At 37.1% G+C, this 26,638-nt stretch overlaps 1 protein-coding gene across 12 annotated transcripts in view; it reads left to right on the top strand.

Annotated features, from left to right (window-relative positions):
* rbfox3a (RNA binding fox-1 homolog 3a) overlaps positions 1-26,638 on the top strand; it is a 398,996-nt gene that overhangs the window by 77,097 nt on the left and 295,261 nt on the right. The window contains exon 3 of one of the 12 annotated variants that reach the window (XM_056770686.1): positions 5,772-5,832. The exons of the other annotated variants lie outside the window; for them this stretch is intronic. The gene's annotated coding sequence lies outside the window, so the exon portion shown is untranslated. The remainder of the gene's footprint in view (positions 1-5,771; positions 5,833-26,638) is intronic. 12 annotated transcript variants of the gene reach the window in all.

Here is a 26,638-nt window from a genome sequence, read left to right as displayed (position 1 = left end):
TAGCAGAAGAAAGAAATGTATATAGGTTACGAACAACTTGAGGGCGAGTTAATGATGAGAGAATTTTCATTTTTGGCTGAACTATCCCTTTAAGAGCCGGTGAGATTTGATGCTATGGATGTGTTTCTGTTTTGCTAAATATGTTTGAACATTTTATAAAAAACATTATTTTAACTGAAGAAAGGTTAGTTATAAAATATATCTTTTTTTGTGTGAAAACCAATTCTTTCTTTTCTTTCTTTCTTCTGTTAGATCTTGTTAAAGTAATGAGAGTCTGAGATTTTACTCCCCTTCGTCTAAGTCCAGGTCAACAGTCCTGTCTGTGGTTAATTCATTCTTGTCGCATGCCGTGTTCAGGCATTAGTGATTATTAAGAGTGAAGGGTTGATCCAGATGTTCCATTCAGAGTATAAAACTCCTACCATATGGTTAAAGTTCTCACCCTCTTGATATGCTCAGGTCCATAAAACTGCACTTTCATCAAACACGCTCACAAGATACATAATTGTCTGTACTTGTCTGTCAATAAGATTAAAAGTTCCTCAATATGCTTCTGTGCTGTGGAAAATGTACACACAGTCACACACACGTACACAATTAGACATACATTCCGTCATGGAGACTCTTTGGCACAGCATGGCTTGCAGACACAGCCTGTTCCACTGGCAGCCCAAGTGCTGACGCTGTCACCTGTCTGTGTGGATAAAGGTGATTTTGTTAGCACAGCCGTGCTGGAGAACTGGCATACCTCGCCCACATTTGTCCTCCGATAGGGACTGCGGTTCAGGGGGAGATGAGCCAATAGCTGCATCTCATGTTTTAAATCTTGCTGTGTGTCTGCACCACAATCTGTTATCATGTTTCACTATGTTAAATAAGCCACAGTAGTCGGATGCGGCCTGTGGTCCTTATTATGAAAACGCTGAGTAGGACAAGCCAAGGCTCACATCATTTTTTACCGTCGAAAGATTTTGCAAAACAAATGTTTATTTATCCTTTGAATGCATCGCAAACTTCTGAAGTATCTGCCACTTTTCAGCCTTCGACTGTATTTATAAGGATAGGGATACATACACATCTACCACACACTACCCCTCCTAAATAATTTGAAAAAAATTACAGCTGCAACATTTGGTGTTTGCAGCAAGCGGTAAACATATTAAAAATTAAATTGCACCTACAGGCTGTGAAGTTGCCGTTTTAATCTGCAGTCTCAGAATTTATTCATAATCTCTATTCAGACAGCTGTGTATCTAAAGGTGGTACTATCAGAAAGTAGGTCAATGGTATAACTGTCAAAATACGCACGTAGTGTTAAAGAAAACTGTTTTATTTAACAATCAACGACTATCTATAGTGTTCCTTTGTGCAAATACAGTAGTAGTGACATCCGTGGTAAATAAAACCTTGTGGCTATAATCCTGAGATATTTCAGCCAACCTTGAACATCAGGTTTTTTCTAAATTCTACAAAAACTTTGCCTGAATAGACCATTTTGCAAGCCGTGAACAGCACTGGACCATAAACACTTCCAGCTTCCTTTATTTTTAGATAAGTCTTAAAGATGTTCATTTAGCATTTTGATTCGGTTCTGTAGGTTCTGTCTGTGTTTTTTTTGTCTGTGTAGACAGGAAGTTATTCTGGAACAGTGTTGTTTACATCTTGCAAAATGGTCTATGGTTATACGAGTCGTGTCATACCGGGAAGCCCGGTTGAATGTTTGTCAGGTGTATGTTTCACTGGTTAATTAAACCGGTGAGCTTCATTGTAGAATGTGCTAGTGCCCTGGATTTTATCTGTAAGAACATTCATGCAAAAACCCCATTGCAAAATTCTATAATTTCAACAATACAAATTCTATTGGGGTCCATTATAATACCACTGAACCATTAACTGTTTTCCACTAAAATATTACAAAATTCCCTTCTGTAGTGAGTTTTGGGACTCAATTCAGTAGGATTTAAGGGTGTTAATGGTTCCCATTGGTTCCATTTAAAGCAAGACAATTCCCATTATAACAATTAAATCCAATTTAGGTGATGGCTTCTATTGTTTAGCAAGGTCACGGTGTTAATCACATACATGTTGATATTAGCTTAAAAATGTGTGTATATGTAAGTAACTAGATATCCATATTAACTTTGATGTGCTGTATGGTGAGCCTTAATTTCATGAGCTTTGGGAAAGCATAAAAAATTCGACATCTTATGAATGATTTCTCAAAAACCCTGTAGTGGTCGATGCTTCATTTACAGCCACTAAATGCTTTTCCACTCCGCCTGTACTTCGCAGTATTCTAGAGAATTTGCGTGAAGTGTCATTGGCTTTCATTAATTGATACTTCTGGTGAACTAGTCTCAATGCTGATTTCTCAATGCTGCTGTGCAATGGAGTGCATTTGTTTCATTTTCTCTAGGAGTATCTAATTGAGAGAAATTACTCCATTGTACGTTTATGCAATACCGGCTGTGTTTTGCAGAATCAGGTTGTTTCATGTCACTTAACAGATGTTCGGTCTAGAGTACGGTTTGCAGGCCATAATGTGGATCTTTACAGCTGCAGAGTCATGTTTATTACTTTAGTTTGCGTGTTTATGGCGGTGGTCTTGACATGAATTTCGCAGCAAAATGGGTACAGTGAGGTCTTATGCTTATTTAGCATTCAACGGAGAGCGATTTAAGTGGACACAGATGTCTCGGTGGCACGGCCAGCTGTAGTGAACGAAGGTCTTTTTCATTGAGACGACAATTATAACAGATTACACAACCAGCATGCAGTTTCCGTCTGGCACCCGGTGATATGATGTTCTATCGAATATCTGGGTCACGGTAAAATAATATTGAGATTTGTTTAGTGTATAGTTATTTGAATCTGTGACATTGCAATATTTTACTCTGCCGTTTCTCTTTCAATTGCATTTTGGTTGAATAGACATGATTGATGTACATTCATCTGATTATCAATATCATTTTTCCTACAAATAATTGAAAGATGGAAAAATAATGTTCCTTGGGTAAAAATGTTCAGTTATTATTTGTTCTAATTACATGAAAAGATTGAACTTGGACACTGAAGCACAATGAAGCATGTGATCACCTACATGTAATTTTATAGAGTCGTGAGTGAGTGGATAAATGAACCATCTAACCCTCCGCCCCTGTTAGCATCACGCTCCCATGAGGCCCGATACATATGGGTGGCTGAGAATGGACGGTTAGCAGAGGGAGCAGACGGCCGCCACAGTGCTCCTCTTTGGCACAGGTGGCATTGTGGCACCAACCCGGCCCCGTGGATCCAAGAGAGCGCTGCTTAGTCAGCCCACAATCTCCCTTAAGGGGTCCGGGCCCTCGCACCACGTTTGGGCTTCGAGTGCCAGCGCACGCCCACCTGGTCTGGTCACGGGAAAGATGAGGTCTTAATGGCCAAGGACGCAGAGAGCAGTTTAAAGCAATATAACACATTGTATCCTGTTGTGGAATTCTGTCCTTTTGCATACACAAACCAAGATGTTTAAAATGTCTCCTTAAAAATGAACATAATGCTTTTTTGTTTAATTGGATTTTTTATTCAATTTTTTAAGTTAGATTAGACTTTTACATTTTAAATTTGTACAAAAAAAATATTTTTTTGAAATATTTGGCTTGTTACGTATTATGTTTTTTTGGTAAGAATTGGCAAAATCATACTGTATGAAGTTTTATAAAAAAGAATATGTAATATTTATTTAATTACTGGTTACTTGCTGTCTAAAAATGACTCTTGAATTGTTTAACTTTTTTTAAATTAATGTTTTATTTACTTATTATATTTAATTACATCCCAATATATTTGTATCTCTAATATGGCACATAATATTAAAATTCAGATTGAATATTTAAATAATGAAATATACATTAAAATACAAAAAAAATACAAAATATAAGAACAGCCGCCAATAGGATTACTCTGGAAAATTTAACCTGTTAAGGAACATGTTTCTGGTAGTAATGATAAAACAGTATTTTTTTAATATATAAAAACTAAGTATGGTAACCGGTTAACCTAAGACTTCTGAAATGTTAAACCTTTTAAAATGTATGTTTTAATACGATAGAGAACTGTATCTTGCAGATCATTGGCTACATATGAACAACCCCAGGTTACCTTCAACTTCCTCAAACCACACCGCGCTCTCTCCCCATCGCTCCAAGGGAAATTTAGACATCACTTTTTATGTTTACCTCTCCCCTTCCCCCTCACACCTCCCCTTATGATCCTTGCATACTAATGCACTTGGGTGCTGTCTTGATTGATGGCAATTAGCATTTGGTAATGATAACAGATGTTTGCTGTGCCAGGAGGCTAGTACCTGCCGCCCACTCCGCCATCTGCCGTGGGCATCAGGGGCCTGGCACAAAAGCTGGCTGGTATTGGATAGTGAGAAGGGTGAAAAGGGGAGGACAAAAAGGGGGTTGCTACATTGTAGCCGTCCCCTCTTTATTTGACACGAGGCCAGAAATGGGGTTTCCTGTGAATGCTGTCATCTTGTAAAGGTCACATTTAGACAGAACACTCGCTTTTGGTAGCATGTAGTGTTTATTAGTGCCGAATTCACAAAACATTCCTGAGAAGAAAATTATTCTTGAACTGCCATGTTTTCTCTTCAATTCTAATCTAAGAAAAAAGTAAGGAATATATTGTATTCCCCAAAAAATTGGTCTTAGAAAAAAATTACGAAGAATCCAAATTCTCGTAACAAAAGTTGTCTTAAATATCATCTTAAAATGAAGACAGCCTCACGGTTGAAATGTTGTTAAAAGTAGAATGTTTAATAGGGCTGGGGTAAACGGTTATTTATGAATCAATTAATCTAACGATTATTTTATCGATTGGTCGACTAATCTAATGACTAATTGGACAATCAATTGAAAGCTTATTTTTCTGTTGCTCGTTTGGTAAAAACCATAATGTATCTCAAATAATACCAAACAAATCTTAATAATATACTTTATTAAACAACAGATATACACAGCAAAAAATATTCTTCTTTACACAAAATAAAATAAATACAATTATTTTACTGTTATACAAAATGAAAGACCAGCCTGCTTACTCTTTACAGTACCAGCATAACTCTCTTGTTCAAAAAATTCTAAAGTTGTAGTGCAAAAAAAAAATGTGCAGTGTTTAGCACAATATAAAATCCTGTTTTTGCGTATATTTTGCGTGCATTGTATCTCAGGATAGGACACCAAGGTTTTGCTTTGTCATAGAAAACATGAAAGCAATGCATATTAACACAACAGCTATGACTGTGGGGTATTTTAAATCTACTCTTAACCTCATTGTAGTGCTATGCTATGATTAGTCTATTTGAATGCTAACGTGGCTATCTAGCTGCTGTGCAATTTGGTGGTGTTAGGCTAACCAATTATCCAACGTATATTAGCGCTCTGTGCAGTTTGTTCGTGCTAGGTTAGTAGCTAACGTTCAAACGTTCACGTTATCTAACGTTCACGTTACGTCAGCTACTATAGATAGCGGTATTCTGCAGCCGTAAGCTAGCTTCCATTCAAGCCAACATTAGTTGATAACTAACGTTAGCTAAACACAGCGGTCTAGGCACCAGTTGCTACCTAGCACGAACATACTGAGCTAAGATAGTTAGCTAGCACCACCGAAGTGCGCAGAGCTCAAGCTACACTACACAAACATGTAATTCATTTAGCCAACGTTAGTACTTACATGTTACTGTCTCCTTCACGAGTGACAATGGGGTGCTTCCGTTTCAGATTCTCCAACATTGCTGTCGTGCTGGCGTGGTATCCCAACTCCATTTGGCAAAGAGCGCAAGTAACGACACCTTTACGTTTGGGACTAATTTTGAAGTATTCCCATACCCATGTTTTGTTCTCCCACGTGTGTGTGGCGAGCTGCTGCGAAGCGTCGACGCAAAAATATGACGTTAACAAAATTTTGACGTTGACGCGTCGCCACAGGCCTAATGTTTAATACGTGTATTTGGTTGTTTCACATGTGACGTGTATTGTATTGAGCCAGAATCATAATTTTGACGTTTACTTCCCATAAAGGAATATTTATTTTGATATAATAATGATAAGATCTAGCTCCCTCACTTTAGATTTCATTATTATATTGTTCTTTACATTATTCTGGGACAAAGTGACTCGAAACGGAGAGTGTAACAAGTCTTATGTCGTAGTAACATACAAAACGTTTTATTTTTATATTATAAAAAGGCTAACATAGGCTATTAGCTAACATGCGATCGTAAATGCCGTTTAACACATCACGTGCTAATATATAGAGGCTACATAAGAATGCGATGTGCTTGTTACACACATTAAGTTTATTGTATAGATCAACATATATACAGTTACCACATGAGCAAGCAAGTTAAATCATATTATTTTATTCTTACGACAAAATTTAAGATGTTCTTAAGAAAATATTTGAGAATGTTTTTAGAAATGTTTAAGAATTGCACTTACAAACATTCTTACGAGCTTCCTATAATTTATCTTACGAAAGTACTTATGTTTTGTCTTAAGAACATTTTCGTGAATCCGGCCCCAGGAGTGCAAAATATGTTGCTTATAAATAAATAACCATTATGATACTCAATACTCATATAAGAGAAGTAAAACGTGAAAATATTGAAAATGAATCATCTTGTATCCTTTCCTCTGTATTTGTTTGACAACAGTGTTAAACACAATCTTCATTTTATTTGATAAACTTGTTTAGTGTTAAAAGCCCACGACGCAGATCTGTGGTTTGTCTACTTTTACACTTATCGTGAAAATTAAAGTTGGCATAACCTCCCATCTTCTGCCCTCGAAAGACTGAGAAGATGTGGGTTAGTCAACTCTCAGTGTCGACTGTGTACTTTTTTCTTTTTTGCCGATGTCATCAGATTTTGTTTCTTCTCACAGGCAAAGCACTAATTCTGCATGCACATGTCAATTCAGCCGCCACCCCATATGCCTTTTATAAGCTTTCCCCTCACAAGTCTGTTCTTCCAAGACTTAATATCTTTATACCTGTTTAAGATGAGCTACATTCAGCTGTGTGCAATGTCAAAAAGATTTAACAGACATCACCGCAAGAAAGAAATGTACTTCTCATATTTTCTCACAATTTAGAGAAGTTTGGAAATCCGGGCACATCAATCTTTTTGATGTTGGGCACTTTTGGGTTTGGCACTTTCCCCCTTCCTCGATGAGACATTTCAGTGATTAAGAATAGATTGTGTTTTTGACATCTGTTTCAGAACCCAACGTATAAAGGTTCAATTGTTTGGGAATGAACTGTGATGCAATGTGGCAGATAGCAAAGTCACTGGAGGTCATGTGATTGTTGAAAACAGCAGATGAGTAGCAACCGACAAAAAAGCGACTTTAAAGGGCATAAATCGCTGTCCCTTTAAAGGGTCATCTGTCATATAAATGATCTATTGTTAATACCGGACTATTTGATTCACCAAACATTTGCAAACGTTTCATACAATAATGTTTGGTAATCGTGTGGTACAAGTTGCCTGTGAGATCCAACAGAAATATGACATGAAATGTGCAAACTATAACCTCACACGATTAACTGTTCCTTTATTTCAGATCATTTTTTCCTCACAGGGTGTTGTTCCCCATATTCACTCAAGAGGAAAACGTGCCACATGTATCACGCCCTCTTTGTGAGTGGCTGCATTCCCAAGCACGCTCCCTTTCACAGGTCTCACTCACCCCGATTTTCGCCCTGCAAAATCAATACTCTAATCTTCATCCCAGCCCTTCTCAATAAGTCTATATTTCTCACACCCCTGAATAAAGGTGACCTCTATGAGTCGTTGGTATTAATATCCCAACCTGGCACATGGGAAATGCGCTCAGATTTTAATGTTAGCGTTAGCCTGATATAGCCTGATGATATTTTTGAATGACGTCGATCACCGAACAGCACTGGCATCCATTGACTTCAATTGTATGGACATAAAACACGGGAACTATTTCTCAAAAATATTTTCTTTGGAATTCTACCGAAGAATGAGTCAAATTCAGGGGTGGATAAATGATGACAGAATTTTTATACTTAGGTGAACTATGTCTTTAATAATGTTGCTCTTAACAAAATTAAAGTCAATGTGTTTTATGATTCGAAAGTGTTAAGAAAGCTTGTTGTTCTTGTTTGAAAATCTAACTTAAGCTGTCAAGGCTAGTTGTTTTCTAGCTGGTCTAAGCTGGTAATTAGCTGGTGCCATCTGCTGAACCGCCATGTTCCTGACACCATCTTAACCACTTTAAGCTGGTATTACCGGTGTATAGTTGGTTTAATGAGCAGCTTAGACCTGCTAGAAACAGCTACCATATTCCAAATCACAGCTCCCAGCCGAAGATGGATTTTCCAGCAGGGATGACCAAGAAAAGACAGTAAACCCCTTACGCTGATGTTTGATTCGCTATATTAGTGATGTCATTTCATTGATTTTATATCAGGCTAATGATATTTACCATCCCCTATCTCTAAACCTTACCCTGTCAGTGCACGCGTGGACAACATTAGATTTACAGAAAAAATGCGATTTGGACGATTTATGGGCCTTTTTATCCAGTGAGGACCAGTGAAATGTCCTCAGAAGCTGGTTGTCATGATGTTTTACTGTTATTGAGGAAATTTGACCCTCACAAATATAGCTAAATCTGGACACACAAACATTCTGCAAACACTACACACAAAAAAAGAAAAGAGAGAAAAGTAAAGGGATCATTTTAAAAATATTTTCTAGGTGTGTGTTCATTGGGTAAAATTATCATTTTTGTTTTATTCTGTCAACTAATAACAATATTTCTCCTAAATTGCAAATAAAATATCTCTTTGCATTGATTTGCAAAAAATAAAAACTGGAGAAACGTTTCAAAATAACAGAAAAGATGCTCTGTTTGTTTTAAGATCACAAATACGGAAAAGAAGTTCATATTAGATTTTAAACAATACAGTAATATTTGTACACTAAATGTATTAAGGAAAGTCAAAAATTGATTTTATGTGACAACCTTATTTTTATCACACTTTACATGTGTCTTGTCATTCTTTCATGTTGTTGTTGGAGGACTTTCTGTCACTCCTAAGGTTTGATTTTGTTGACATTCGACACACACATGACTAAAAGGGCCACACTACATCTAGAAATACTGATTAAATGAAAATGTAGAATCTCTTTAGGTCTCTATTTTTTTCTGCAACTGTATGTTAGCGTTTTAGCATTTCTAAACACATCTGTAAACATGTAAATACAAGTCACCTTGGCAGAAAGCTTGGTCGACTTAAGTGAATGGCCACGAAAACCTAAATGAATTCCTCCACTATTTGCCAAATTCTTTGCTGTGCGTTTACAGTTTACTTTGCATGTACAATAAATTAGTAAATGAATTCAAAGTACCGGGGCAACTTCAAATTGACTTGGGTTTTGTTTGAACTCATTTTCATTTCTCTCCATGGAGAATCGACCAGCTCGGTAAACATACTCGAATGAAGGAATTCTTCAGCTGTCACTCAGAAATGTAATTAACGTACATTATTCTTTCAGAAATTCATAACCTTGAGCCAAGACATACAAATGAGAATTGAAAAGAATGATTTACTGCGCTAATATGACACAGATGAAATGACTGTGCTGGCACTAAAAGGGAAAGTAGCTTCTGTGTTGGCACACTTAATCTGTTGTTACGCACCCAACACTGTTTGTGTTAATATTGACATAGGAAATTGAGTCCACTAGGTAAAGTCTTTGGCTGATTAAAAGGATAGTTCACCTTAAAACGAAAAAAGTCTTGCAGGCCCCTACAACTTAAAGGGACAGTTACAATAAAAATTATGTCATTATTTATTTACCCTCAAGTTGTTCCATATCTGAATACATTTCTTTGTTCCAATGAACAAGAAAAGAAAGTTCTTGGTCACCATTGACTATCAAAGTAGAAAAAATTACAATGGCAGTCAAAAGTGCCCCAGAACGTTTTGTTTTCCTAAATTCCTCAAAATATACTCTTATGTGTTCAGATCAAGTCAACAGAACAAAGAAATTCATAAAGCAATTTTTCCTACTATGGTAGACAATGGTGGGCAAGAACTGTTTGGTTAAAATCATTCTTCCAAATATATTTTTTCATTTTGGGGTCAACTGTTTTTTAAAGCCACACCACCTTTTATATTTGGTACCGTTTCATCAATAGTTTCATTAATTCATTCAGTTTATATCGTTGGATGTGGTTGTATATCTTGAGATGTGAAGGGTAGAAGCAATATCTATGGGAAGAGTAGCAGGGTCAATTCGATTTGGTCGAATTACCGACAGCAAAGGGCCCAATCTCTCAGTTTCTAAAGTAGGACGATCAGTAACAGCTATGAAGCTGTCTATTAAGCACTTTTTTAGATTTTCCAAACAGTCGGGACTGCAAAGTAAGGTCTCGAAAGTGCTCGTAGGCTCGTGTTACAAATGACTGCCGTCTCTAATCTAGGAATTACATTGTAGCAAGACAATGCATGCTGCGCCTCTGCGGAACATGCAGCGGGTAATTTAATTTTATAACATGAAGATTATTTTTGATTGCGATGGAGTTTGATCTGTTTGTCGCTTTAATTCGGCTCTAACCGGCTGACATTTTCACAGTATTTAATAAAAGCTGCACTCGATTTGTGGCCGAGTGACAATCTTTTATTTACTTGGTGTGGATAAAACCATTAATTCACGGTAATTAATGATTGAAGTATGGAGGGCGCGAACACAGCCGCATCCGCTGGGAGGCTTTGTGGAACAGACTCATTCATCTCGATTAGACACAGCTTCAGTTTTCCTCGTGTGGATTTTCTGTTTTAAATATCAGCTAGCTACTTGTATGCCTACACAATGTTCTTAGGCTTGCGTTGTTGTCCGACTACATCTTATTTTGGGGTAATTCAGTTTAACTTACATTGACGGTTTTATCGGAAGCATGCACCTTATCAGAAGTTAACTTTTGGTCTGTGTTTGGTTATCAGTCTGGGGTGCATTTCCAGAACAACGACATAACTTGCTGGTTAACCACCATAGTAAGATGTATCGTTGGGGAAATTAACGACTGTTTCCCGAAACCGTAGTAACTCTGTCAGAGATCAATTGTTTGAACCAGGTTGGATGCGCAATCGAGTTGACGACGCCACACAGCTGGAGGAGTAATGACGTATACTAATAAATACGTTCAGATCGAATTAATGTCAAATCCTTGCTCTAAATAACATACAATGCATTAATGGACTATTTTTGTTATCCTATTTTTGTTATCTATTTCATGATATTTAATTAATTTATTAGTGTCCTCCTACGTCATTCCGCCCAGGGATTCCCCAGGGTCCTAGCGCACGCAGATCATGTGCACTTCTATTTCCTTGACATATCCTTGTATATATTTCGAGTGATGGATATGGAATGCACTGCATCTTGCTTGCTTACCTTGGTCAAAAGCTTTCTACATGCAAGTCTAGGTCTCATAATATAAGGAACGATGCTTCTAGACCTGTAGTTCCAACCACGCAACTTTGCGCTGCTGCTTGCGATTAATCCTTGAAATTATGGTTTTGGGAAACACTTAAATCATTGAACTATGCTTGAACGACGGAACTTGCGACCATAGTTGGCCAACGATACTTTGGGAAACGCACCCCAGGCTCGTAGTATAAAAATATATTTTACATATAATTTATATAAATATTTGATTGTATATTAATTGTATTAAATTACATTAAAACTTCTCAACAGTTATTGATTGTTTGCGGAGGTCTACCGGAAGGTAAGTTTGGACTAAATAACTTGTTGTGGCTGCTGAAACTGTCTATAGTTTAGACAGAAGTTTATGATTTGTGCTAGCCTTTACCCTTAGTATGCTTAGAGAAGATACCGGGTCTCTGATGAATTTGAGGGGACGGACTAACCCTGAGAGACAGGTCATGGATTGAGTTAATGGTGTCTCTGGTACTTGGCACAGATCAATTGCTTCGGGGAGGAGGGGCACTTTTGTACAAGGCATCGGATGCGTAAAAAAAAATAGCGAGCAAAACTGTGATGCTCATTCCCCGTGTCAGTGTGAGGAGTGTGAGGTGTGAGGAGTAATTTGACTAGACTTGAATTAACACCTTCTATGATATGTGGAACATCGGCATAGTGAGGATCAGGATGCAAGTTCGGTCCTGAGGGCCCAGTCGTTCACTTGATGGGATAGTTGCTGGCTGGTCAAGGTCGTTCTGAACTTATTACGTTTCCTGTCTTGAAAAGCAAAAGGAGATCGGAGGCAGGGTGTCGGAGAGAAAAATCTTGTTTATACAATGAAAGTGAATGGTGATTTTCTCTGAACTTCTATTCCCAAGCTTCAAGATATGATATCTCTATGATATAAGATCATGAAAGCCGTCTTTATGATGTCTGAGCTATATTTGTATATAAGTCTTTTGAGTCATATGGCTGAGGAAAAGGAAATAGGAAAAGGTTCATAGTGAGTAATGTTTGATGTTTGTCACAAAGATGTTGTTTATCTGAAATGTAACTTTTATTGTTTTGGGAATAAAAAACAGCTGAAATAATCAGATTTTGTGTTTTACTGAAGAAAGAAAATAACTATGTGGGGTTAAAATGATGTGGACCAAGAAAAGTGAGTAAATGACAAAATCTTCATTTTTTAGGTGCACTGTGCCTTTAAAACATTACTACATTTCTCACATCTGACATTTTTAATAACTTGCCAGCTTCTAAAAAAAGACAAAAGAGCAACATTTCAAATTTATCCAGCAATATAGTCCCTGTGAAATTAACTGAAGCTTCCTTGACTTGCCACTTGTGTGTTTGTCTTCATTTTATGTAAATGTCAGTCCATCATTGTCTAATTCTCAGTAATCTCTCTATAGACTGTATATTCAACAGATTCTCTTCAAGAGTCACATGGAATGCATCACAGTTACCCAGCATTACATCTCCACAATGTAATCAAGGTAGTGACAATTCAGACAGCTGACCAATCAGATCTAATATATCCCGAGCATGGAGAACTGCCCTGTCAGGAGAATCAGCCCGGGCTGTATTAAAATTCTAGATGTGTCTAAAATTGGCCCGGCCTCTGGCTTGTGGTTAACACGCTCTATCGGGATTCTGCACAGGTCTAGGGACCAATCTTCAGGCCTGATTTATCTGATGTTTTCTAAACAACTGACAGGGAGAAACAAATTCATCTGGGCATTAAAATACAGCAGTAGGCCCCCGGCAGATTCCAGGAAGAGACCTGGCCGTCACTGTGCCGCCAGGCCACCATTAGCTTTATTAGAAATCCAATCTCGTCTTGTGCCGTGAACCTGGATCTATAATACACACCTGCCTAACAGGGTAAGCATAAACTGGAATTAAATTACTAGAACTGATAAAACTGAATCAAAAGATTATTTAAAAAATATTCATTTTACGTAAGGCAATGTTCTGACATCAGGAATGATACTGTGTTAGGGGCAACAGATGGAGCATAAGGAAATTAGCACAAAACTAAAATATGACTAATATATAGTTTTAGTATTTTTTTAGTAATTGGAGGCCTATTTGTAACAGAGCAGTGAGTGAATTATTATTAACAGTATGGATTTAATTATTATTAGTAAAATATTCTGATGAATTATTAAAAAGAATCAGATAATTGCATGCGAAAAATGTATTGTATTTAAATTGGTGATTCAAATCCTTAATCCATATTTTTTTTTTGCCATTTCTGTTTGAAATGCAAAATTGCGGTACGTTCTTTTCCCTATGTGGGTTGAAGTCACACCAAACCGATATTTCCTCAACAAATATTAAACTATTATTATAACCTTAAGATTGCAATTCACCGCTATCCTTCTGAAACCTTGCATCTCTATAAATCATTATTATTAATCACCCTTTATGTGTGTTCTTGAAAGTATCTAACCATTATGTGTATCAACTTTGACAATTCTGTATTAAATCATAATTTTTTCCCCCCATTTCCTGAAAATAGGAAAATTTGGACATCCCAGGTTTCGGAAGGACAGTGAGAAAAATTGGGGTACAGTAGACCGTTTTGATCTAGGGATGGAATGATTACCAGTTTTACGATTAACCCTGATAAAAACGTCCAGTGGTTAGTAATATCGTGTCATATTTTAGTTATCATTAAACCGCACCCACTTACCGTTACTATAGGGGTTACTTGGTTGTACTGTAATCTTAAATTGATCAATTATTTAGGAAACTCTCAGGTCAGAGGTCACGTGCAAACATGTTCATTTTAGCGCATCATTTTAACACAGTTAATCGTACCGCATTAAACGTGCTAAATTGACAGCCCTGTTAAATACCCCCAAATCTCTGGTACATTCTGTACTTCCGTCTCGCTACCGGTTATAACGGCTCTCATGAAAGTATCCATTTTACCTCTGACAAAATTAAGAATCTGTTCATGTGGGATTTTGGACAGTTATTGCAGAATCTTTTCTGTAGAACCAGTGCTATAAAACCAATAACTGCCTTTAGTCTCACCTCACGCTCGTGCTTCTTTCGGCTGCCAACGATTGCGTGTTTAATATTGTTGAAGTGCGATAAAATCAGATGCATTTCTTTTTCTCTCAAATGTTGCTATTTTTGTGAGATTGTGTCAGCTTTAGACTAATGCTAAGGAGTGAGGCACAGTGCCTGTTCTGAGCAGAGAAAGCTCTTTTTAATATGAAACCTAATCCGGAAATATCTTGGCAGAACACCCCGGCTGTTCTTTAATGTGTGGTTCAATTGTATGCCGATAGAGTGCATTAAACCTCTTGGAAATGGCAACCCCGCCTGCTATAAGCTCTCACTCACTGCCTGTTCCCTCTTAAAGTTTTCCGAGCGGCAACAATGACAAAGGGGCATCGCATTGTCTCGGCAACACGTGTTCCCGGATAGCCATCTTATCTCCCCACTCCAGGCCCATGTAAACACAAAAGCTGTCTTTCTTCCTCTCCTACTCTTCATCCATCTCTCGCTCTGATGTGACTCAGAAACGTCCCCGTAAAGCGCCGAGGCGGTGTGCGGGCGTGTGGATGTGTGTGCGGCGCTGTGGCTTTCCTAACTTCCCCCTCAATCTGCTGTTCTTTGTTTATCCAACAGTTGTGTGACAGAGAGCGCAACACATGCCTATTAGGGCATTTGTGCAGCAAGGAGAGATTACAGCCTCCAGTTCTCTTTTTAAATAAACTCCCACTTGCTAAACTGTAATCTGGGTGTGATAATCCCTCTGTACGCGGGTATTGACAGACAGTGATGGACCGTAATCTGGTGCATGGCCTTGCATTGCTTTTCTGGGGGTTTTTGCCTTCCAGACGCGTATGCAAAGTGGACCTTATTTTTCATCGCAAACATCTTGGCGTTATGCATAAAAGCGACACATGTATTTTAATGCTCCTGCAGTGAAAGAGATGCGGGAGATGACATCACCGATGGCCCCACATATGCGCATCAATAATGCGATTTTAATGCAATTTTGGTAGGGAATTCCAAACACGCACATCCCTCCAGATGCTTTAATGCGATTAAAGTAAATGTGTAATGTGAGTGATGTGTATGCAAGTAAGGTGGATAACTCTACCGTAGCATTAATATAGGACAGCAGCAGCAGTATGTGTTCTTTAAAAAGTGCCGTGAGATGCAACAGTTAATTTGGACGGGCTTTGGTCTTGTAGAATTACTCTTTTATTGCACATACAAAAAAAAAATTCAAGATTATTTGTGGCCATTTTTGTCCAGTGCCTATTGAATTTCGACAAAATCGAACCTCAAGAGTGACATGAAGTCATCTAACAGCAATGCGAAAGACTGACAGCATGACAAGATACATAAAACTTGATAAAAATCATGGGTATCACATAGAAACCAATTGATGAACTTTTCTTAAATACATAAGTACAAGTGTTACTGTTTAACTTGTTTTCATTCTAGTATTTGACGTCTGAAAATATACAGAGCATCCTTTTTGTTACTTTGACATGTTTTGTCATTTCCTGCAAATAAATGCAAATATAAATAATATTTGTATTTGTAATTTAGAAGAAATAATTTTTGTAATTCAAAGAATGAAAAGAAAACGATAATTTTAATTTAACACATACCTATAAATAGTACATTCAGAAAAATCTGAAAATTATTTAGAAGTGGCCTTATAATTTCTTTAGTGGCTGTAGACATCATTGCTGTTTTTTCTGTTGAAAACAGATATCACACAGAGTTTGGTCATTGTGAAAGTAGCAACTAAATTTGCAATTTAATTGAACCTTGAACAATATAGGTACTGACTAGTTAAATTCTTCCATTGATTTATTATTGAATTTATAATTGCTGGACATTGATACAGTTGTCTTTTAATTTTCTTCATTCAAAAAAATCCATATTATTATTTACGTATTTTTAATCGCAAAAAGGCCAAAACAATGTTATGGTTAGACGTCATTTATCACCATAGTCACTCATTTTAATATTACTCGTTATAATATTTTTATCCTTTCCAAATTTTTTAACTGTTCACATATCAAACGTATAGAGTTTTGCAATCAACAGTTGCAGCGTGTTAAAGGTGTGATTTTAATTACAGAGGTTTTTTCTTTCCATCGCTATAAAGATGGTTAAACGTTTATCACGCGTAATGAACATTTCAGTCTCTCGGTCTTTAACAAGCGTTGGCGTAGTCTTGTAGAGACATGTCATCACTTCCTCTGATGAATCTTACGCTTTCCTTTGTGTTTTAATCACAAATCGTGTTGTAATTGCACCTTACAAAGAGCAATTAGTGGGCCGAAGCCTGCTATTTAATCTACGGCGAAATTTCACCTGATAGCTTGATTTTTCATTATCAAAGATGTTTAATGAGAGGCAGAGTTGTGCAGCTCTCAGTTCTATCATAAAGGCAATCAATCCGTTACCTGATTCGGCCCCTCAAAGTTTCTCTCTCTCTGTCTTCCCACAAGATATAACCATTAACATTGGTTCCTATTGTACAAGTGATGAATAGTGTCTTATGTGAAATGTTTATTTGATATAGTGAGGTTTGTTAAAGATAAGTCTGTTTCATTTGCAGGATTCAAAGAATGCAGATTTGTAAGCAAACAGTGGGCATGGAATATTTAGGCATGCCCACACACTAGTCTTTATGCACCTCTACATGTTCTTATGTAAAATCCACACAGTCGAAACCTGGAGATGTGCTTTTCATTATATTACTGTATACAGTGTGCCTTAATATGTAAAACAATTCTGTAGGCTTTTTTAATTCTATACATTACCATATTAAAACTCAAAAGACCAAATTGGATTTTCATTAGCATGTTGTACAACATTTAAGTGAAAATCAAGTTTGTAAATCAGTATTGTAATGTTGGCAGGAAAACTTGAATAAGATGCTCATTAGGTTTAGCGAGTTAGTTATGACAGAATGCTCTAAACTATACAAAGTTTTAATCTGAAAAAATAATCTCAAAGGATATATGATTATCATTTGCTTCTTGTAAAAAACACTTTTCCATATAGTTCCACTTTTTCTACACGAAAACTTGGCTTTTATTTCAGATTTTATGAAATGTTTGGTTTTACTTTGACCTTTTTTGAGTGCATGTGGGCTGTCTGGCAAAGTTTTGCTTTCAATACCCACAATCACAGATTCTGGCACCGCGGTAGTTCACATATTGCCCCCATGGGGCAGTCCTGTGTAAACTGATCAATTCAGAGGTCCTAGTGGAAGGGGATGGATAAGGTGCTGTGAGCAGGCTTCATGTAAATATGGCGATATGAAATTCAAGGGCTTATGAAAAATCTATTTTATATTTCCAAGGGCCAGGAAACTTTAATCAACTATTGATTATTACAATGAGGCTCATAAATAATATGTGGTTACCATGAAAAAATGTTGGTTATTGAGTAATGTGAGGTATATGGTTGAAATCATTATTCTGCTGGCTGATAAACATTCAAGTATTAAAAGTTTATATAAAACTCTCAAACACTTCTGTATGAAACTAAATAGCATTAAATGGTTTATTTACATACATTATCAAAGTGATTTGATCCTAAGGGGAAGTTACATGAAAAATGCTGCAATACAAAGCAAGCGCTACAACAGAGACAGTAAAGCAACGATGTGAGAACATTTGATGATTTTCTTTTTCAAGATCAAGTGCATTAACAGTTAGGAGTCAAGTGTTTGCAGAAGAGATTTAGATGAGTCTTAAGATGTTTCTTGAAGGTGGCAAGGGAACCGGCTGTTCAGGTAGAGTTTGAAGATCCTTCTGCCATCAAGAACGAGAGAAAGTAAACTTCAGGAAAGTGTTTTATGTCTCTTTGTGTTGGTAGCACAAGGCTGCACCAGCGGAAGACTGTCATTGAGATGAATTGGAATGATGGAACAGGTGATTTTCTCCAGGTATTAAAGACATCTTTGTATGCATCATCAGGTGATGATTTGTTTTCTGTTATAGCCAAGGAATCCATAGTTGCAAGTCTACGATAATGTGAATTTTATGAAACATGATTTGTTAAGGGTTTATATGGAGCTGGAAGCAAAAAACGTGGTTTGGCTAAGTACGTTTCGACAGCATGTTTCTTCGGAAAAAGTTAAGGGGTGAAGGCCTATGTCTTACTGCTTGCTACAAACTGCCATCACATGGCTTCTGAGATCTGACTCTATTGCATTCAACACTTTAAAAGAGTAAATATTTTGTGATTTTTTTTTTGTGTGTGTCTTACTCCGATTTATGGATTGTCCAACAATAAGTTTACTTGCATACAAGGTGTAAAAACACTTTTCTAATAATAGACAGGTATTATTACCTTTCTTCTTGACTGACTTTTAAATGATTCAGACGGCGATTCATCCGTCTAATCCCCTTCTTTCTGTCTGCCTACTCTGATCTGATTGATCAGATGGTCTAGTCTGCTGTGATTGGCCTACCACATGCAGCGTCGCGAATGGAACATAGGTGGGAATTACATGGAGTGATGCAAATCCGTCCCGGAACTGAATTCGAACGACAAACGACTAATTCACGTGATTCAGAGTCGCCTCCTTTTTTCCCAAGCCAATAACTTTGTTCTTTGTTCACTTTCGCTCTACAACTTAAAACGGCTTACATTCACACACAGCAACATTACACAGCGCATGAAATGTAATTTCAAGGACATTGTAATATTTAAAAAATATATATCTTTAAAGCATGCATGCTCAATTTGGAGCGTGCACAACGGGCGGCCTGCATGCAATACAGTATCACACTTATCCAAGGTTGCTTGCTTACCTGTGTTGCGCGGTAATATTATTCTAATTTATATTCAAGGACTTTTTAACTTACAGAAAGTTTTTTTCTGCATTTAACCTCGACTCAAATTTAAGCACTTTAAAGACCTTGTGCATATCCAAACTGGTCTCACTTTGACATTATTCTGTTCTTCATTTCCAGTGGCTCACTTTGATCGGCTCTACTGTTCCACGTTTTCATTTTAACCTTTGAAAGATATTGGCTTCTTAGTTTCTTGTTTTTGCAGTTTTCTTTCACTTGCTGGCATTTGTTGCACTGTGAAATCATTGGAATAGAAAAGCACTCGTCAGATAGATCACATTGCTTATGTGCTCTACACATGGTTTGTGAAAGGACGACAAAGAACGGAAACAGATAAACAAAAAAGGTGTAAACATTGTTTCCAGTCATGCTATAGCAGATCTTCAATCTAGCGTATCTTTCTGCGGTGATCCTGGGAAAGCGAAATGACAACCCGAGATTCATTGTAACCGATTGCAGAGATACGGCCGTGTGCATGTTATTCTTTACAGTGGAGATTAATTTTAAAGGTTCATGGTGACAGTAAAGGTGACCAGCCGTCAGATTGAGGAACTCTATAAACGCAAACCCTTTTAATCCCAACTCTATTTCCTTTGGGGTTTCTGAAGGCGTCAAATAGCCTTCTCAAAGCCACTGTCCCTGATGGGGTGACGTTTATATGGCCTGCACACCTCCACATGACTTAGCCAAAATGAAAGAAAGGTTTCGAAGCTTTATCCAGTCTGGTTGTAATACACAAAGGACAAACTCGCGTGAAACTCCGAAAAGTTGAAATATTGATGCAGCAACGCAAATATTGATGCAGCATCTCGATGCAGCAACGACACGGCTAGAAAAATGTGTGCATCACACCGCATGCACATTGCTCCATATTTGCGTGCGAAATGTGAATCGGGCCTCCAAGTGTCATTTTATACAAAAATTAAACGTAATTACAAAAATGTATTAAACGTTTTTAATGTTTTTAACGTTTTTAATGTTTTAACGTTTTTTATGGTTTTAACGTTTTTTATGGTTTAAAAGTTTTTAACGTTTTTAATGTGTTTTAATGTGTTTAACGTTTTTAACATTTTTTATGTTTTCAACGTTTTTAATGTTTTTAATGTATATTTTTTAAAGTTTTTAACTTTTTTAACCTTTTTAACCTTTTTAACGTTTTAATGTTTTAATGTTTTTAAATTAAATTAAAGTAAATTGAAATATTACATTTATAAAGAAGTACATATTTAATAAAATATAAAAAATATTACAAACATTAAATTTATTAAGGATAATTTTCCAAGGTAAATAATTACATAATGTCAGACAAGAGCTTTTGGTAACAGCTCTTGCTTGTATGATTGTCCTCAAATATTTAGGAAATCCGCATATTAGACTCCCTCTGAAATGTTGACCATTCATTTTGCTCTATTTCGAGAAATCTCAAACCTTTTTTCTTATGCTTTTGTTTCCCCTTCTGTGCAACATCTTAGGCGTCTGTCCACATACATGCGGCTCAGAGGGAACATTGCTCCTGAGTATGCGTCTTGTATAGCATAGTTTCAAAGAAGTTTAAGTCTCTCTACTTCATGCTTAAGAAACAAGATGAAGAAAGCAAATCGCTTCCGGAAAATGCAGCCCCGCTCCTCTGATGTCACGAAAAAACAGCAGCCTGTGAGAGGCGAGACAAACATCTTAACTTGTATTCCCACTTGGAGCCGAGGCCTCTCGCTGTTACTTCTGTTGATTGGACGCAAAACTGTTTAGCATGCACGGCACAGAGCCGGGCCAAGGGAGCGTGTTCTTACTCTCCTTCCACACTTCTTCCAACCTGTCTGTGCCGCCAGCAAGTTTCCCTGAGCCGTAAGCGAAGCAACGCACCAATGATGATTAGCCTAATGAGTGATTAATTAGGGGGCAGGCTGTAGAGAGGGGGTAAGGTTGACCTCTCTGAAAGGCTCTGAGAGAGAGAGAGAGAGAGAGAGAGAGAGAGAAAGAGAGAGAGAAAGGAATAATTTTCCCAAAAACTCTCTTAGAATTTATTGAGCCCTATATTTATTTTCAGGGTGAATTGTTCTTTTAATTCATTACATGTGATCCAACTGAGTTAAGACTTTGGCTTTATTAATCTTTAATGTGATTTATGTTTTTTGACAATCATCTTTATTAACAGGCGTCTAATTCAAGGCCAAACAGACTGGGTTCATACAGTCGCGGAAATTGTGACTGACAGCACTATTTACTTGAACAGGTGTGAATGCTCACAGTGGCGGCTCTGATGCTGTCTGTCTGCGCTCATAACCAAAGCGATCCAATTTTCTATTCTCGCAATATCTCTGAATAACATCTGTAACCATAGCGACTTATGTTAGGTGAATGTTAAAGATGGCAACTTCGGAAAGTCTTATTACAATTGACATGACATTATTGAATAAACAAGTCCTGTCAAGGCTCAAGTTGTCTGTCAAATCTTAATTAAATGACAACGGATTTAAAAGCTTTTGCTGTTTTTTCAGTGTAGAATTTGTGTTGTGTGCTAACAAACGTTTGTGCGGTACAGAGTGGCTATCTACAGTATATGATAAATAATTGGGAATTTTACAAATTGTTTACACAGCATAATAACTTGCTCTTAAAATGCAGGTGTGAGTTCAGTTAATGAAGGCACTTTTTAATCTGGATTAAACTGAATTTGGTGTGAATGTAACCATATTTACGATTTTGCTGCTCCGTGATCAAAACATTCTGTACAGTATTTGCCATTTTTGTAAAATTAGCTTTTAATGCCATCTCTGGCTAGATTGCGAGCGTGGTACAAAATGGAGAAAGACTAATCTAAAGGCAATTTATTAAAATTACATAAAGAAAACATTACATAGAAAGACTAAAAGCTGATACGTTGAAAAAAGCAAACGTTGAAAAAATGCAATTTTATCAGTTTGTAATATTTTGTTTATCTATTTGTTTATTGTTTCTATTAGTTGTTTTTTATTATTTTTATGTTGCCACAGTAAATATCGCATCCAGAATAAATGTATGTGTGTCTGTGTACTGTGCATGTTCATTTTATATTTTATATACAGTACATGTATTGTATTAAAATAAAAATATGAATCAATGTTTACAATAGACATAATTTAAATTATTGGTAAATATAAATAAATACATCTAAATATTTATAACCACATGTAAGTGTATGTTTTTTGTGTTTATAAATTCAAAATGAATATGCACAATACACAGACAAATATTATGTAAACACAAACATTTATTCTGGATGCGATTAATTGCAATTCATTCTTCGACAGTCCTAGTTTAAATCTAGATTTTGTTTATTTTCAGTTAATAGTTTTAATGCTTCAGCTTCAATTTATTTCAGTTCAATGCTGAGCCAACATTTCAAATTTTTATTTTATTTATAAATAATATTAATGTCTATATTTTATTTGTTTTCTATTAAAACATTTTTTTTCTAGTTTTCGTAAATTGAAATATAATACCATATTTGAATGAAGGGTCAAGATGACAGTTTTCCAAAGTTGGACACCACATTTGGCCACTACTGGTCCATCACTTGCAGCTTTAATCTGAGACAGTAGGCAAAGGAACCCTGCATTTACAGAAAACAAATAGTAGTAACTGCAAGAATCCACGGTTAAAGCTCACTGTACGCGCAGGGAGGGCGAGCATCAGATTTACTGCTACCGGCAAGTTCTTCTTGCATCTCGACTTGAGAACATTCAGTTCTTTAATGGAACCTGTCTAAGGGTGACTTCTTTAAGTGTTTCTATTCTGGAGTACAGTGGATTTAAAAAAGGAACTCTCTGTTTACACAATAGGCGTACTCGATTTGATTCAGCGGTCCCTATGTGGGCATAATGAGGGTAATACAGTAGCTGGTGTTATGTGAGGAGATCAGGCACACTCTGTTACGAACCGCAATCTCTTTTGTGCCTACTTGCGCATCTCATTTCTTGTCTCTCCCCTCCAGCGCGAGTCTAACTTTTAAACTACTTTGAACAGAATTATCCCGGTAGCTTGATCAAGCTAAGCGTGGCCCGCTCGTGCGGCACAGGTAAAAGCTATGTAGTATGCTGCTTCTGACATGAACTAATTTAAAGAAAAGGATGGAAAGACGACGACTTCACAAGCCATTCGCACTGCGTCAAGGGAACGAGGAGAACTGCTTGTTCGGAACAAGTGTGTGTGTAAAATTTCCAGGGGCATTTAAGGTAAGTTTCCTTGGCAGTAGGTGTTATCATAAAAATCAAGCTGGATGCCCCTGAACTGTAATTTCTCAGATGCAAGTTGCATGCAAGTAATTAAAGCAATAATTCACCCAAAATTGAAAATGAAATCGATTACTCATCCTGGTGTCTTTCCAAACCTCTGTGGTTTTATTTCCACTTGCCAGGGCTGTTAGAAATTATTGTGTTTATTTTGGCCCTGAGATGAACATATTAAAATTGCATTTTGATGCACTGCAATTTTGGTCAGATTATTAACAAAAACAGCTCCGAATTTATTTATTTATACCATATAAATGATTCAAGGTGGCAGGAGTTTTTGACGTCGAAAGTTTTGGGGCATCACATGATGCATTTTCTGCCTGAAATGCTGAGATTTTATGACAATGTGAGCGCTTTTTATGTGCCTGTGGAGATTTTGGATCTCTGTGTTCTGCTGTAGTTCACGCTGGCTGATTACATTTCGCATTTTGATTCCGATCCCGTCCTTGAAGTTTTATGGATCTTTTACAGAAGATTTACCGCGTCTTATTTAGCTGTGGCAATATCACTGAGAGATTGCTGCAACTTTTCACTCACGCATTAAACAGGTTCGGAAAATGACAAACGTGTTCTCATTAAAGCGCAAAAGAAAAATAATAAAGTACACTTAATCCGACTGAGCTATTTCACATTATTTTCACCCTTCTTAACCGACGAGGGATTCTGACATAAGGAGTTATGACAGCGGAGGTGACGTCGACCGAAACAGTTGCCATTCTAGCCACGAGGTTAAACCAATTCCCGCCCATTCATAAAAACAATACAAATAGAATAGCTGTCACGCGAGAAGACAACGGAGGTGATGGAAGTGGACTGGTCTGCGGTTTGCGTTCAGGTGGAGTGTTCACGCTAATCCGATTTGACGTTCACATTTGCCACTCGAAAGGAGAAGCTAGCCAAGCTTTTCGAAAGAGCAACGGGCCTCCTTCAACAGGTTTCAGAAGGTGTAGGGTTATGGAAGAGTGGCCACATAGATGGAGGTGGTTGACCCAGCCATATTTCACTATTAGACTCTGACTGGAATCACGCTTTGACCGCTTGCCCCCCCTTCCACCTCATTCCTGCACCATGTCGCTACAATGTGTTATTTCCATATTGCCTACGCTAAAAGCCATTTTGTCAACATTAGTCATTGTCAAAGCGCATTTTACCCAGTGCCGCTAGAGCCATTCTCCCGTTTTGATTATCAGATGTTTATTTGTTGTTTGTTTATATCTGTGGGAATCTCATATTTAGATTCAGGAGCACAAACTCTGAACGCATTGTAAAGCTGTGTTTCACAGGGCGCACTTAGCTAAAAGAAGCCATTTGCATATCAGTTTTTGGAATTGGTGGCCCTGTCAGTATGTGAGGATCTCATTATAGTCGTGCCCTCTCCAGTGGCTCACAACCCTTCATGATCTCTAAATTTCTCTCTGTCACTTTAGTTTTTTCTCTCTCCGTATACCGTATGTTGCACAGGGACTAATTAGCTGAGATGCAGACCTCTGTGATCTGTCCCCGCTGTATCAGCCGTCGCCAAATGCGAAGCAGAACATGCTGCAAAAAGCTACTCTTCCAGATGTAGTTTAAACCCTGTTGCAGTTTATAATAGTTGAACAATATTAAAATAAAGAATAATAAAAATGATGAATTTTTAAAAGGTTTTCTAAAAATGTCTTACATTTCATGTAATGTTAACTAAATGTGACTTAAATATATAATTGATTTAATTAAGTGAAAATATGTAAATGTAGAGATTTACTGTTAATTTTATATGTACAAATGCTGGTCATTAATTGCAGTTAAAGGGATTGTATGGCTTGAAAACATGTTTTTCTGTGTCTTATAAGTTTCCCATGCATGTATAAGACACTTAAAATTGAACCCAGACCTGCCTGAAACGCCTCGTGTAAACACACCCCCACAAATCCACCTCAGTTTGTGGTATGAGTTGACTAAGACCACCCAAACGTATACGCAAGTAAGGTGGAGGTACCTGTCAGTACAATTGCTTTGGAACCTGATGTTCAAATGCATTACATTTAAAACGAACTATAATATTTGTTTTAGCCGTGTGATATGACCCATTTAAGTTGAAGATAAATAGTCAAATCAATTTTAAGTTGTGGTTCACCAAACTGAACCAGTAAGTCAAAGTCAAGATAAAAACTAGCAGAAATATCACTCATCAGATTCATTTTCCGTAAGCGGTTAATCCAGGACATTTCAGCTGGTGAGAGCTGCTCTATGGTGATTCAGCCCTCAGTCCGCACAGATTCTCATGACCTGTTGTACCTGCAAAGTGGGCAGAAGGCTCAATCTTTATACGAGGACAAACTTGTTTATGTAATCAGTGCTGACTAAGAGCGTATCGTGCTTTCACGCTACAAAAAACAATATTGCTATTGATATACAGGTAACAATTTTGTATGAGGTTGCATATTAACATTTACTTATGCATTCAAATTACTAATACACAAAATCAGAAGTTAACATTCATGCTTAATGAACTAGTATTTACAAAGAATGGACGGTTGTGAGATTAAAAAAGAAATATAGTAAAAATATGTTTATGTAAGCTAATGCTAATGAATGACACCCTATGTAAACTATATACCCACTACAATGGTTAAATATTGAACATTGGACATTTAGATAAAAATTCTATTAACCGTTTATGTTACTCCCTTATTATTAACTGTATATAATATTGTTTTTAAAACTGTTGCACTTGGCCAATAAAAAACATGTAACATGACTGTAAAATACGAACTTGTGTGCTTCAAGACATTTGCGTTTGTATACAGAAGATGTAAACAGAAGGCCATCTGCTGTCAGCCACTTAGTTAGATGTTTGACCCGTAGACCCGACAGTGAGTACGGGTCAGGAAAGCTCACCCCATTGCCAAGGGTTAGCTTAATGATAGAAAACAACAGGTCTCCTGCCGGCCAACCATGAAATATTTGTAGAAGGCGTTCAGAAGATCCATTAAGTACATCTTTTTCACACT

This window comes from Triplophysa dalaica, chromosome 17 (assembly GCF_015846415.1).
Source record: "Triplophysa dalaica isolate WHDGS20190420 chromosome 17, ASM1584641v1, whole genome shotgun sequence".
NCBI lineage: Eukaryota > Metazoa > Chordata > Actinopteri > Cypriniformes > Nemacheilidae > Triplophysa > Triplophysa dalaica.
This window is presented reverse-complemented; position numbering and strand designations above follow the sequence as displayed.